A 12,825-nucleotide genomic window follows, 5' to 3' on the forward strand; every position below is an offset into this window, starting at 1 on the left:
TAGAGCCTGTGGGCAGATTCGATTATTCTACTTCCGAGTTCCTGTTGTCCCTGCTGGGGTGGCATTCCTACCTTACATTCCCTACTTCAAGATGGGGGCCGGAGCTGGACTCAGTGATTAGGGAGCTGCTTTGGATGCTTACATCCCAAACTGAAGGGACTAGGTTCTAGTCCTGTTTCAGTTCCCAATTCCAGCTTCCTGCTCATGTGCACCCTGGGTGGCAGCTGGGAGCGGGTCGAGTAGTTTCATCCCTGCTACCCACACAGAAGATCTGAACTGAATTCTGGGCTCCTGACTTTTGCCCTGTCAGGCACGACTGCTGCGGGCCTTTGGGGAGTGAACCAGTGGGAGGAAGATCGATCTCTCGCTCTCGCTCTCACTCTCTATCTTTCAAATAAATAAAGGAAAAATTTTAGAAATGATATCATTCAAATTGAGTTTCTGCCATTTGACATGAAAATTCCTGCCCATATGCAAATGGAAAGAGTTTAAATGTTAAAAGGCTTGATCTTTCACTGTAGTAGTGACTCTGTAATGATCCAGCTGTTTCAGAGTTTTAATTTCATAATTTTTAAGCTTGAAGGACATATTAAGATTTTTGTTATTTCTAGTAGTGGTAATATTTCTTTGTTTAGTAGTTGATGATTGAGATATCAGTAGTTGTTATTTTGAGTCACAAAATCTGAAGGATCTTGGAGAGGGGACTTTGGTGTACCCAAACCTGCAGGAAATAGATAACTCATCATTCAAGATCTAACTGAAATAGTGCTTACACTGAGATAATTTTCTGTTCTCTGTATCCCAAAAAGATGTAATAACCCTTTCCTCCTATATTGAATATTTTTGTATAACACTAATATAGTTTTTATTATGTTATGGGAAATTTGGATACATGTATAGAATACATGTTGTAGGAGCCAGGGCAAGGGCACAATGGGTTAGCTGCCGCCTGCAGCCAGCATCTCATATGGGTACCAGTTCAGAGTCCCTGCTGCTCTACTTCCAATCCAGCTGGCTGTTAATGTGCCCGAGAAAGCAGCAGAGGATGGCCCAAGTGCTTGGGCCCCTGCATCCATGTGATAGACTCGGAAGAAGATCCTGGCTCCTGGCCTCAGCCTGGCTCAGCCCCTGCTGTTGTGATCATCTGGGAAGTGAACTGGAAAATGGAAGATCTCTCTCTCTCTCTCTCTCTCTCTCTCTGTAATTTCTCTCCCTCTCTTCTGTAACTCTAACTTTCAGATAAATAAAATTATATACATATATTTTTGTTGTAGCTTTTTTATTTTGTATATCAATATTTAGCATAAGACACCATTTTGTAGATAATTCTGATATGTTTATTTAATAAACACTAAATTTACTATAAGAAAACAAATTAAGATGAGGATATAGAACCTTAGAAGTTATCTAGTAGAAAGTTATTTTTAAAAAAAGACACTTTATTTATTTATTTTAAAGGTATAGTTACAGAGAGATGGAAAGACAGCGAGAGAGAGAGAGGGAGAGAGAGATATTCCATCTGTTGGTTCATTTCCCATATGGCTGCAGTGGCTGAAGTGCGCCAGTCTGAAGCCAGGAGCCTAAAACTTCATCTGGGTCTCTCACGTGGGTACAAGGGCCCAAGGAATTGGGCCATCTTCTGCTGGTTTCCCAAGCATATCAGCAGGGAGCTGGATAGGACGTGGAGCAGCCAGGACTCTAACCGGTGTCCATATGGGATACCTTAACTCACTGTACCATGACATTGGCCTCTAGTATAAGGTACTTAATTAATTTTCAATCTGAGGCTTCCTAGAGTTGAAGTATTTGTTCTCCTTCTTCACAAACTCACATAGCTAATTAATAGCAAAATTGGAACTGAAACACAGATCTCTATCTGCTCCAGGTTACACTACAAATTTGAAGGCCAAGGAGATATCTTCACAAATTAAACCTCGTTTGATAAATTCCTGCTCTGAGAAAAGAAGCAAGAGCTCATCTACCCAACAAGGATGGCCCTGCTTAGCCCCCACAGAGTTGTGCAGAATGGAGAATCATTTTCCTTTTTGGTGACCCATTTGGTCAAGAATGCCTTGGCGTTATAACCCTGAAGCCTGAAGATTATTCCATTTCTATTTGACATTTAAAATATTCAAACTAGCATATAGAAATCACCCTGTGTTGTAGATATTTAAAAATATAATACTTACATGGTCTGTTTCACATGTTTGATCAGCTTTCCTTTTATTTTAAAGCACCGCATATTGCTCTTTGTAGTTAGGCATAGTCACAGCTGGGATTTTGGTTTAAAGCCATGTGTGTATTGTAGGATCCATGCAAACTTGAGACCCAACTTTTGCATGATAATGGATACCGAGGAGGATAATATTGGCACTGAGCAGCAACTGTGATAATATTTAGTCAATAGGGTCTTGGCCCAGTTGGGAATTTGCCAAATACTGATAGTTTGAAATTCTGAGTTCTCAGTATATCAAAATCCTTCAAAGGGGAACTGAACAAATTTTTGAATGAGGAATAATATCTTGCTGGAGAGTGGACTCAATTATTGGGAAATGTAGATATGGATTCCAAAGGAGATGAGAAAAGGCTTATCTGAGAGCAGATTATGAGTTAGATTACAATGTATGGAGGAAATTCCCATATATGAATTTTCATGGAAAGTTAAATTGGAATTGAAGCCTGTACCGCTCACTCTTTTGCTGCTAGTGTGAATCAGATTCTTAAATTCCATAAGCTGGATAAGACTATTAGGTACAGAGGACAATGGATGGGAGGGGTCTTCAACAAGTTCATGAAAATGAATTTAAACATATACATATACACATACATATATACAAAGTATGGATTTCAAATTTTTTTCTCTAAAATAAGCTTGTCTCTTAATTCCATTTTCCATGAACTGCTTGAAGCAATCACAGAACAGTGAGTTGCTGTAGATTCTGGTGCAAGTCATGCCATGCTACAATCAATTTAGCTGCAGAGATTGTTGAAAGAAGATAGATAGGCTCACTTGTTCCTCTGTGTTCTCTGTGGTTTGGAAGACATTCTGGAGAGAACTGAATTCCCACATTTATACTAGAGCCAATCATCAACTCTAATTTTTATTATAGAAGTTCTTTTTCCTCTGCTTGATATTTTTGCTATATTATACCAATATATTAAAAATATTTTGCCCATGTATTAACATTATATTTCAAGTATAGCTCTCATTAATATTTATAAAAATACAAACACTTTATTTTTCTGTTCACAGTTATTAGACTTTTCTTGGTATATATTTAAATGATTTTTTAAAATTATGAGTGTATAGACCTAAACTTATACTAATATTCTTGAAGAAAAGAGATTAAAACTCATATCCCAACTATGTTTGAGAAGACTGACATATTTTATGTTTCTTAATTATCTTTAAAGTTCCCAATTGCATTACTGTTGAAAAGACTCAATTTACTATGTGCCAATGAAAGAATAAAAGAACTTCCCAGACAACTGCTATTTCAAATGAGAAAGTATTTCATCCCTTTGTACTGTCAGAATATAAAACTTTCATGTGAAGGGCATTTTTAACCTTCTTTTGTTCTCCTCAAAGTCATAGCATTGTGTGGGTCAAGATTAACATTCAATACAAGTATAAAATATTAATTTAATAAAATTTTCCAGATATAGATTTTTGTATTTATTAATTATCAATGCCTTTAGGGTTTTGTATCTCAAAAATATTTTAGGAAAGCAGTCTCAAAACTAGTTTGATAGAATTGATCAATTTCTGGAGGTTTTTATTATCCTACCAAGATTTTTTTAACCCTTCTCCCAAATTTCTTGTACTTTCACGAAAGGATCATTTCAGTCAAAATCTTATTTTGTACCTTCTATGACCCTTTTCAGTATGTGCATTTTGGAAATACTAGGGAGGACTGGGTAAATCGACAGTAGCCCAGAGGAATGGTTGATGATTTTTTGTATGAAATGGTTTAGTAGCAGAAAGCTTATCCCCTTCCAAATTTACATGTGGGCAGTTTTCAGTCTTCTGCAAGGTACATTAATAATACAACTATTGCATATTTTGTTACATAATTACTCACATTTTTTATCTCTTTTGGATGAAGGTACAGATACTTGTTTTAACCACAGGTCTAGATTCATGACATGGCACCATCAGTATTCATTTTATTTTATTTTAACTAATTCTCCCTTTCACCTACAGCCACTAGTCCTGTTTCTTTCATGCCCTTTCCTCTCACCAAATGTTTACTCTAATTTTTTAAAAGATATACATATATATATACAGGCCGGCGCCGCGGCTCACTAGGCTAATCCTCCGCCTAGCGGCGCCGGCACACCGGGTTCTAGTCCCGGTCGGGGCGCCGGATTCTGTCCCAGTTGCCCCTCTTCCAGGCCAACTCTCTGCTGTGGCCAGGGAGTGCAGTGGAGGATGGCCCAGGTGCTTGGGCCCTGCACCCCATGGGAGACCAGGATAAGCACCTGGCTCCTGGCTCCTGCCATCGGATCAGCGCGGTGCGCCGGCCGCAGCGCGCCGGCCGCGGCGGCCATTGGAGGGTGAACCAACGGCAAAGGAAGACCTTTCTCTCTGTCTCTCTCTCTCACTGTCCACTCTGCCTGTCAAAAAAAAAAAAAAAAAAAAAAAAAAAGAAAAAAAAAGAAAAGATATACATATATATATACATATATAGGATATTGTGTTGAATTGTTTAAAAATTTATATAAATAGTATTAGGCTATAGATTTTAGTTCTTTTTCTGTTTCTTACACTATTTTAAGCTAAATTTATTTCTGCTTATTTGAAACAGTGAAAGAGATATCTTCAATTTGTTTTTTCACTCCCCCAAGTGGCCACAACAACCAGGGCTGGGCCAGGATGAAGCTAGGAGCCAGGAACGCAATCCAAGTGTCCCACATAGATGGCAGGGTTGAAACTACCTAAGCATCACCTGCTGCCTCCCAGGGTGCACATTAGCAGGAAACGCCTATTGTAAGAAGAGGTAGCATTCAGTTCAAAGCACTCACATATGAGACATGGGCATATCAAGCAATGGCTTAACTCACTGTGTCATAATACCAGCTCCATTTTGTAAAAAGTCCATTTATTTATCTTTATTTATTTCAAAGGTCAAATGGAGAGAGAGAGAGAGAGAGACAGAGAGAGAGAGAGAATCTGCTCCTTACCCTATTTAAACTCAACAATACATTAACATTCATATATAATGACGAATGCACATCTAATTCAGTGCTTCTAACAGTTGCACAGTATTTCCTACTGTATGCTGATCATATTTAATTATCTACTCTTCCAACTATGGACAACTAAGCTTCCTTGTATTTGTACCAACCCCGCTTTGACCCTCGGGTGTAAGAATGTAGGTAGGGGAGAACTGTGAGTAGAGAAATTGGCCATGAGCTGGACAGTCCACTTAACCCTATTTAAAATAAGCTCAGAGCACATGGGTGGTTCTGGGTTGCTTGGTTGTGCCAAGCTACTTTTCCCTATTTCACAGTGAAGAAGGGGCCAACAATGATCACCCCAGCGATTCTTTTGGTTGCTAATTTTTCAGACTGAAAAATTTTGTTTCACTTCCATGACATATAAAGCATTGGATTTCAAAAGAGGGAACTATCAACCTGTCTTAATTCTTTTTTTTTTTTTTAATTTATTTGACAGATAGATTTAGGCAGTGAGAGAGAGAGACAGAGAGAAAGGTCTTTCTTCCATTGGTTCACCCCCCAAATGGCCGCTGAGGCCGGAACTATGCCGATCCGAAGCCAGGAGCCAGGTGCCTCCTCCTGGTCTCCCATGCGGGTGCAGGCACCTAAGCACTTGGGCCATCCTCCACTCCCCTCCTGGGCCACAGCAGAGAGCTGGACTGGAAGAGGAGCAACCGGGACTAGAAACTGGTGCCCAAATGGGATGCCTGCGCCGCAGGAGGAGGATTAACCAAGTGATCCATGGCGCCGGCCCCCACCTGTCTTAATTCTTATTGTTTTCAGGAACTAGGGATCTAGAATTATTTTTAGAAGACAAAAATCTTGTTTATAATGTGGGACATTAGTTTTGACATTTGGAAAATACAGACATGAAATGTACTTTCACTGGGCACATTTAACAGGCATAATGTTGAGCTGATATTTATGCTAAACAAACATTAGAGCTATTAACCACATTAAGAACCACAAATCTCATGGGGAAGAATTAATGGCTGCACAAATGACCATAGATTTGAATAATGGGAGAAAAAGTGACTCTGAGAAAAATTTCTCAAAATTATTGCAGCAATCTATTTTCCGGTCATGTTCTCACCTTCCAAGCAAATTTTGATCTTTGTGATCTCTTTTATCTCTTTGATCTCATTCTTTGAAACAACTCCCTTTTTGGTGTGTGTGGGGGGTGCAGGACTTGTTTGATGAACTCTGCTTGATGAACTCTGACTAGAACATTCAAACACTGACCAGAACTGTCCATCACAAAACCAAACCAAACCAAACAATAAACAATTACATACTCCCCTTGCCTGCACATCTCACCCCAGTCCATTCCTTAGATCTTTCCCAACAAATTTCTTCCAGGAGATGTCTTACCTTCCCACTGCAACCTACCTGGGACACTCCTTCACAATGAATGTTACCCTAGGGATACAAATTCAACACTTTCCCATCGGTATGCTGTTTTTATCACATCAAAAGATCCAAACCACTTTCTCTGCCTCAGAACTCTTCATAACACAGTCCTGCTCAGTTTTAATTTCTAATTTCTGTCTCCTTTGTGTCACAACACCAGTCATGAAACACTCTTCAACCCTGAATCCAAGATGCTCTTCTCTTAGAACTCCACTCTCCCTGCCTAAGCAATTGCATACATTCGTTCATCATGCATCTGCTTGCTGGGGGTATTTAAATCTGCTTCTTCAGCCCAGATGTCATTCCTGACTCCATATATCCAACTGTATATAGCTCACACTTTCAATAACTCACAGGCACCTAGATTAAGTTTGTTCATACTGAACTCATGATCTCTCAAGTCTACCATCAATTCACTCTCCACTTCCCCAATAGTCCTAGTCTCCTGATTTTTTTTTTGCTGTTGTTGTTGCTCTGTGTTTGATATAATCATCTATTTATGTATGAAATTTATAAATTTATGAGTTGTCTTTTAAATTTTTTATTATTTATTTGAAAGTCAGAGTGACAGAGAAAGATATATAGAGTACATACATACATAGAAAGATATATGTATGTGTGTGTGTGTCTATATATATATATAGAGAGAGAGAGACAGAGAGACAGAGAGAGAGAGAGAGCTTCTATACACTGAATCACTTCACAAATGCCCTCAGCAGCCAGGGCTGGGCCAGTCTGAAGCCAGGAGCCAGGAACTCTATTTGAGTCTTTCATGTGGGTAGCAGGGGCCCATTTACTTGAGCCATCCTTGCTCTCTTCCAGGGTGCACATTAACAGGAAGCTGGATTGGAAGTGGAGGCAGGATCCAAGACCAGGCACTCAGACAGAATGCAGGCATCCCAGGCAAGAACTTCACTTGCTATATTCCAATACACACTCGAGGTCTGTGCTTTAAACTTCCCTTTCCTTTTCCATCCACATATCTCCACTGTTTACCCACTTCTATTTTGGTCCTGTTTCAACTCATTCTGCACACAACAGCCAAAATGAACTTGATGATAAATCCTAAATCAGGTGGCAGGGCTGTGGCAAAGCAGGCAAAGCTTCTGCCTACAGTGTCAGCATCCCATATGGGCATAGGTTCAGGTCTTGGCTAATCCGCTTCCCATTGAACTCCATGCTAATGCACCTAAGAAAGCAGTGGAGGATGGTCCATATCCTTGGACCCCTGTACCTATGTGATGTGGGAGACTCGGAAGAAGCTCCTGGCTTCAGATCGACCCAGCTCATCCCTTGTGGCTATTTGGGGAGTGAATGAGTGAACCAGTGAGGGGAAGATTCTCTGTCTTCTCTCTCTCTCTCTCTCTCTCTCTCTCTCTGCCATTTCAAATAAATAAGTAAAAAGAAAAAAACCCTAAATCATATTTTAAGTTACTTTCAAAATGTACCCATCTCCCATATGATGCTACTTATATCCTTGTGCATTAGGCCTGCCACCACATTTGTAATTCTGCTTTTCACTCTCTGTTGTCCTGACTCATTATCTTTCACTTCTTTGTGTCTCCTGTCTATACTTGCATCACAATTTTTACTAGACCTAGAATATTCTTCTTGCATTATATTCTCCCCACTTTATCTGAATACCTCCTACTCACACTTCAGCATTTGATTTAAACTTTGTTTCCTCTGATTAGATAAGAATTCCTTTTTGAGGAGCTTATATAGATCCATAGAATTTTTCATGTTATTTTAGCCTGTAATCTTTTTTAAATCAAAGCTACATGCTACAGTTAGGCTCTAAGTAGGCAGATTACTACAACTGACTTATTCTCTTGTCATTGCGCCTGGTACAACAGGCATTCAAAAATATTTGATGAATGGATGAATGCATTTTTTAAAGATTTATTTATTTATTTGAAAGTCAGCAGCATAAACAGCAGACTTATAGAATGGCAGATGTCCTAAACAGCACTCTGGCCTCAGAATCAGCCCTTAAGGCATTTGGATCTGGCTGAAGAGTCCATGAGAGTATTTTAGGCATGGAAAGCCAAGACACTTTGGCAAAAAAAACAAACAAACAAACAAAAAACACAAAACCTAAATGAAAGATCTCTGGGAGGGAGATCCCAGTAGAAAGAATGGATCATCAAAGAAGGAGGTACCTTTCTCTGAAGGGAGGAGAGAACTTCCACTTTGACTATGACCTTGTCTAAATAAAAATTGAAGTTGGCAAACTCAAGAGGCTTCCATAGCCTTGGAAACTCATGAAAAGAGCCTAGGGAGATTTCTGACGCCATAAACAAGAGTGTCAATTTGTTAAGTCAACAACAGGAGTCACTGTGCACTTACTCCTCATGTGGGATCTCTGTCCTTAATGTGTTGTTCAATCTGAATTAATGCTATAACTAGTACTCAAATAGTATTTTACACTTTATGTTCTGTGTGGGTGAAAACTGTTGAAATCTTTACTTAATATATACTAACTTGATCTTCTGTATATAAAGATAATTGAAAATGAATCTTGATGTGAATGGAATGGGAGGGGAAGTGGGAGATGGGAGGGGTGCAGGTGGGAGGGAAGTTATGGGGGGGGGAAAAGCCATTGTAATCCATAAGCTATACTTTGGAAATTTATATTTACTAAATAAAAGTTAAAAAAAAAAGAAAGTCAGAGTTACACACAGAGAGAAGGAGAGGCAGAGAGAGAGAGAGAGAGAAGGAGAGGGAAAGAGAGGTCTTCCATCCGCTGTTTCACTCCCCAATTCCCCAATCAGCCGGAGCTGTGCCAATCTGAAGCCAGGAGCCAGGAGTCCCACGCAGGTCTCCTATGATGGTGCAGGGGCCTTAAGACTTGGGCCATCTTCCACTGCTTTCCCAGGCCACAGCAGAGAGCCAGATCGAAAGTGGAGCAGCCGGGACCTGAACCAGTGCCCACATGGGATACTGGCACTGCGGGTGGTGGCTTCACCCGCTAAGCCACAGCGCCAGCACCTAATGAATGTTTTAAAGAAGAGACCTGTGCTTTGAGATTCATTCATACACAATCTCCTTGTGAGAGTCTTTGTGTAATTTCTATCTTGTCTAAGTTGCCTTTCCCTTTACATTTCCAGACTCTTATCAATGCCTCTCTATTAATCTTTATTAAACTATGTTCAAAATATCTACTTCAGGATCTGATACTACTCAGCTCTGTCTCAGAAATTATATTGTCCATTGAGCTGGACTGCATTGGCTTGAATTCTGGTTCTACTAGGAAATAACTTTGTAATCTTGGATATACTCTGCTGCAGTTTCCTCTTCTGTAAAATGGGGATGAGAATGATTTTCACATCATAGCTTGTTAGGATTCATGACTACAAACATAGTAAGTGCTCAATAAATGTTAGTTATCAACATTACTGTGTGGACTGTTTTGCATACTCTGTGTTATGTCAGTATGAATAATAAAGCAAATTGCTTGAGGCAGTCTAGAAAGAGAAATGAAATTACAGTTTAAATTAATACATTTATCCTTTCATATAAAATACATATTTGAATGCCTAAATCCCTAAATTCTATCCAATTCAGTACTGCAATCAGAATTATATTGTTAAGAATGCAAGCTATGTTTTTGTAACTTCCCTAATCAAATTGTCTCCAATGATTCCTTACGACTTATAGAAAAACAATTTGCAGAAAGTTTAGCCTGGGATGAAATGGTCCATGTTAATCTTTCCTGAACTGTCAAATGTTTTGTTGCCTCATGTTCTTTTGTCTTCTTGCAGCCATATATAATCTCCTAGTAAGAAAAGAAAGAGAAAGAAAACAAAAACAAGATGAAAAACAATAATGCTTTTCTCTCACTGAAGTACCTGACCTTCACATGATCAAATTCTACCTCATCTTAAAAATTGTGCTGAAACTTTTTCCTCTTCTCCACCTCCTTCCCATTAAAACAAACAAACAAAAAAGAATAACATTCTTCTAAATTCTTATGGTGCCTTATGACATATTATGACTCTTTCTATATTTTATTATTACTTTTTTAAAGATTATTTTATTTACATGAAAGGCAGAGTTACAGAGAGGCAGAAGCAGAGAGAGAGAGGGAAAGACAGAAAGATCTTCCATCTGCTGGTTCACTCCCCAGATGGCCGCAATGAACAGAGCTGTGCTGATCTGAAGCCAGGAGCCAGGAGCTTCTTCTGGATCTCCCTTGCGGATACAGGGGTCCAAAAACTTGGGCCATCTTCTACTGCTTTCCCAAGCCATAGCAGAGAGCTGGATTGGAAGTGGAGCAGCTGGGACTCGAACAGGTGCCCACATGGGATGCTGCCACCGCAGGCAGCGGCTTTGCTCGCTATGCCATAGTGCCAGCCCCTTTATTATTACTTTAATGATTATATTTCTCTATTGGATTGTGAGCTCCTTGAGGGAAGGACTTTTGTAGAGCACAACAGTTAAAATGTAGATTTTGCATTTAAATCCTGTCTTAATCTCTTTGAACTTCTGTACTTTTTAGTCAGTTTATTTTGGTCCTTCTAGGAAATGGAAATAATATTTATCTGAGGGTTAAATAAGTGGCTAACAGAAGCTCAATGGGTGCTATCTATTAACAGTATTCATTACAATTACCTATTACTGCATAATAAACTGCCTTAAAATCTAATGGCTTATGCTAACAGCTGTTTTATTATTCGTCACAACTTTGTAGATCAGAAATCCAAGCAAGGATTGTCTGGTCAGGTTCCTACTCCTTGAAGCATTGCCTGAGACCAGCCAGACTGATTTATTCAAAGATACTACCGGTCTGGAAAGACTGATCTCAGATGAACAGCTGTTCGGAGTGCCTATATGTGGTCTCTCCACCAGGTGGGCTTAGTGTCATTAGACTTCTGGTGGCTGGCTTCCAATTGGGCAAGAGTTCTGAGAGAACCAGTAGGAAGATGCATAACCTTTTCTGACCTTGCCTTAAAAATCATGCATTTTATTTCTGCCATAGTAAATGGATTATAAGCAAATCTTAAGGCTAACCCATTTAGACTACACTTCTTTAGAGACCAATGGCTAGGTCATATTGTAACAGAGCATGGAGTATGAGATATTGTTTCCGTTCCCTTTGGAAAATATTGCCCACTATAGTATTACCAGTGTTTAGCATAGTATTATCAGTGTTTAGCATAGTGCCAGACATTCAATCAATATTTGAAGAATGGATGAATGAGAGATTCTAGGGGAAGGAACTAAAAGTAGAACACAAGTCTTACTCTTCAGGATATTTTAACTCTGTCCTTACCAGCTGCTGAAGATCAGAGACTGAAGAAAATAGGCACTACTCTTTCTTTCTCTACCTTCCTCTTCTAAAAAAAAAATCTCTGAAAGTAACAAAGAAGTGAATCTGTTTTGAAACTGGAGGTAAAACAGTTTTCTCCCATGCACTGTCATGCAGTACTCACATTCCACCCCCTCACACACCAACACACACACACATCTATCATGTTTCATGTTGTCAAATGTAAATAAGTTTTTTATCAGTTGTCTTACTAGCTCAACATGAAGTGACATGGTCTTTTTCTTTTATGAGGAAAATTATGGGGAGTTTTGTGATAAAGCACTTACAATTTAATGATCTCCTAATGAATATAAAATATAATTCCTAAGATAATAATCAGTTAAAATGGTTATCATAAAATGTTTCACAAGTCCAAAATTATTTTTTAAAATGAATGAAAATAAAAAGCTCAATTGATTTAAAAGCCTGATCAAGTCATTGTCATAAAAAATAACTTTAGAACAAAAAGAAAATCTTATGTTGATTCGTGGAATTCTCCTGTCCATGTGACCAAATGAGTTTGGGCTGTACTTCCTGATGGGCATGCAGCCAACAATTATCTTGCCAAAGACCATATCATATTTTCAAAATTATAGATATACAAAATATGGTTGAATCTAGAACTAAATTGTTTTAAAAATAGTAATGGCAATAATAGGATATACTTATTCAAAGATACATATTACATGATGAAAAAGCATGTCTGAACAATGGCCCGACAATCTGAAATCTGATAAGTAGGAAAATATTTTTCTCAACTTGAGTGGGGTCTCTCATGTCTAATGAAAGCAAGCTTCAGATTTTTTTTATACACACACACACACACACACACACACACACATTTATGTTAGTTGCATCTTCTTGAAAATTTGAAGCATCTTGCT

Source organism: Oryctolagus cuniculus, chromosome 7, assembly GCF_964237555.1.
Source record: "Oryctolagus cuniculus chromosome 7, mOryCun1.1, whole genome shotgun sequence".
Classification (NCBI taxonomy): Eukaryota; Metazoa; Chordata; class Mammalia; order Lagomorpha; family Leporidae; genus Oryctolagus; species Oryctolagus cuniculus.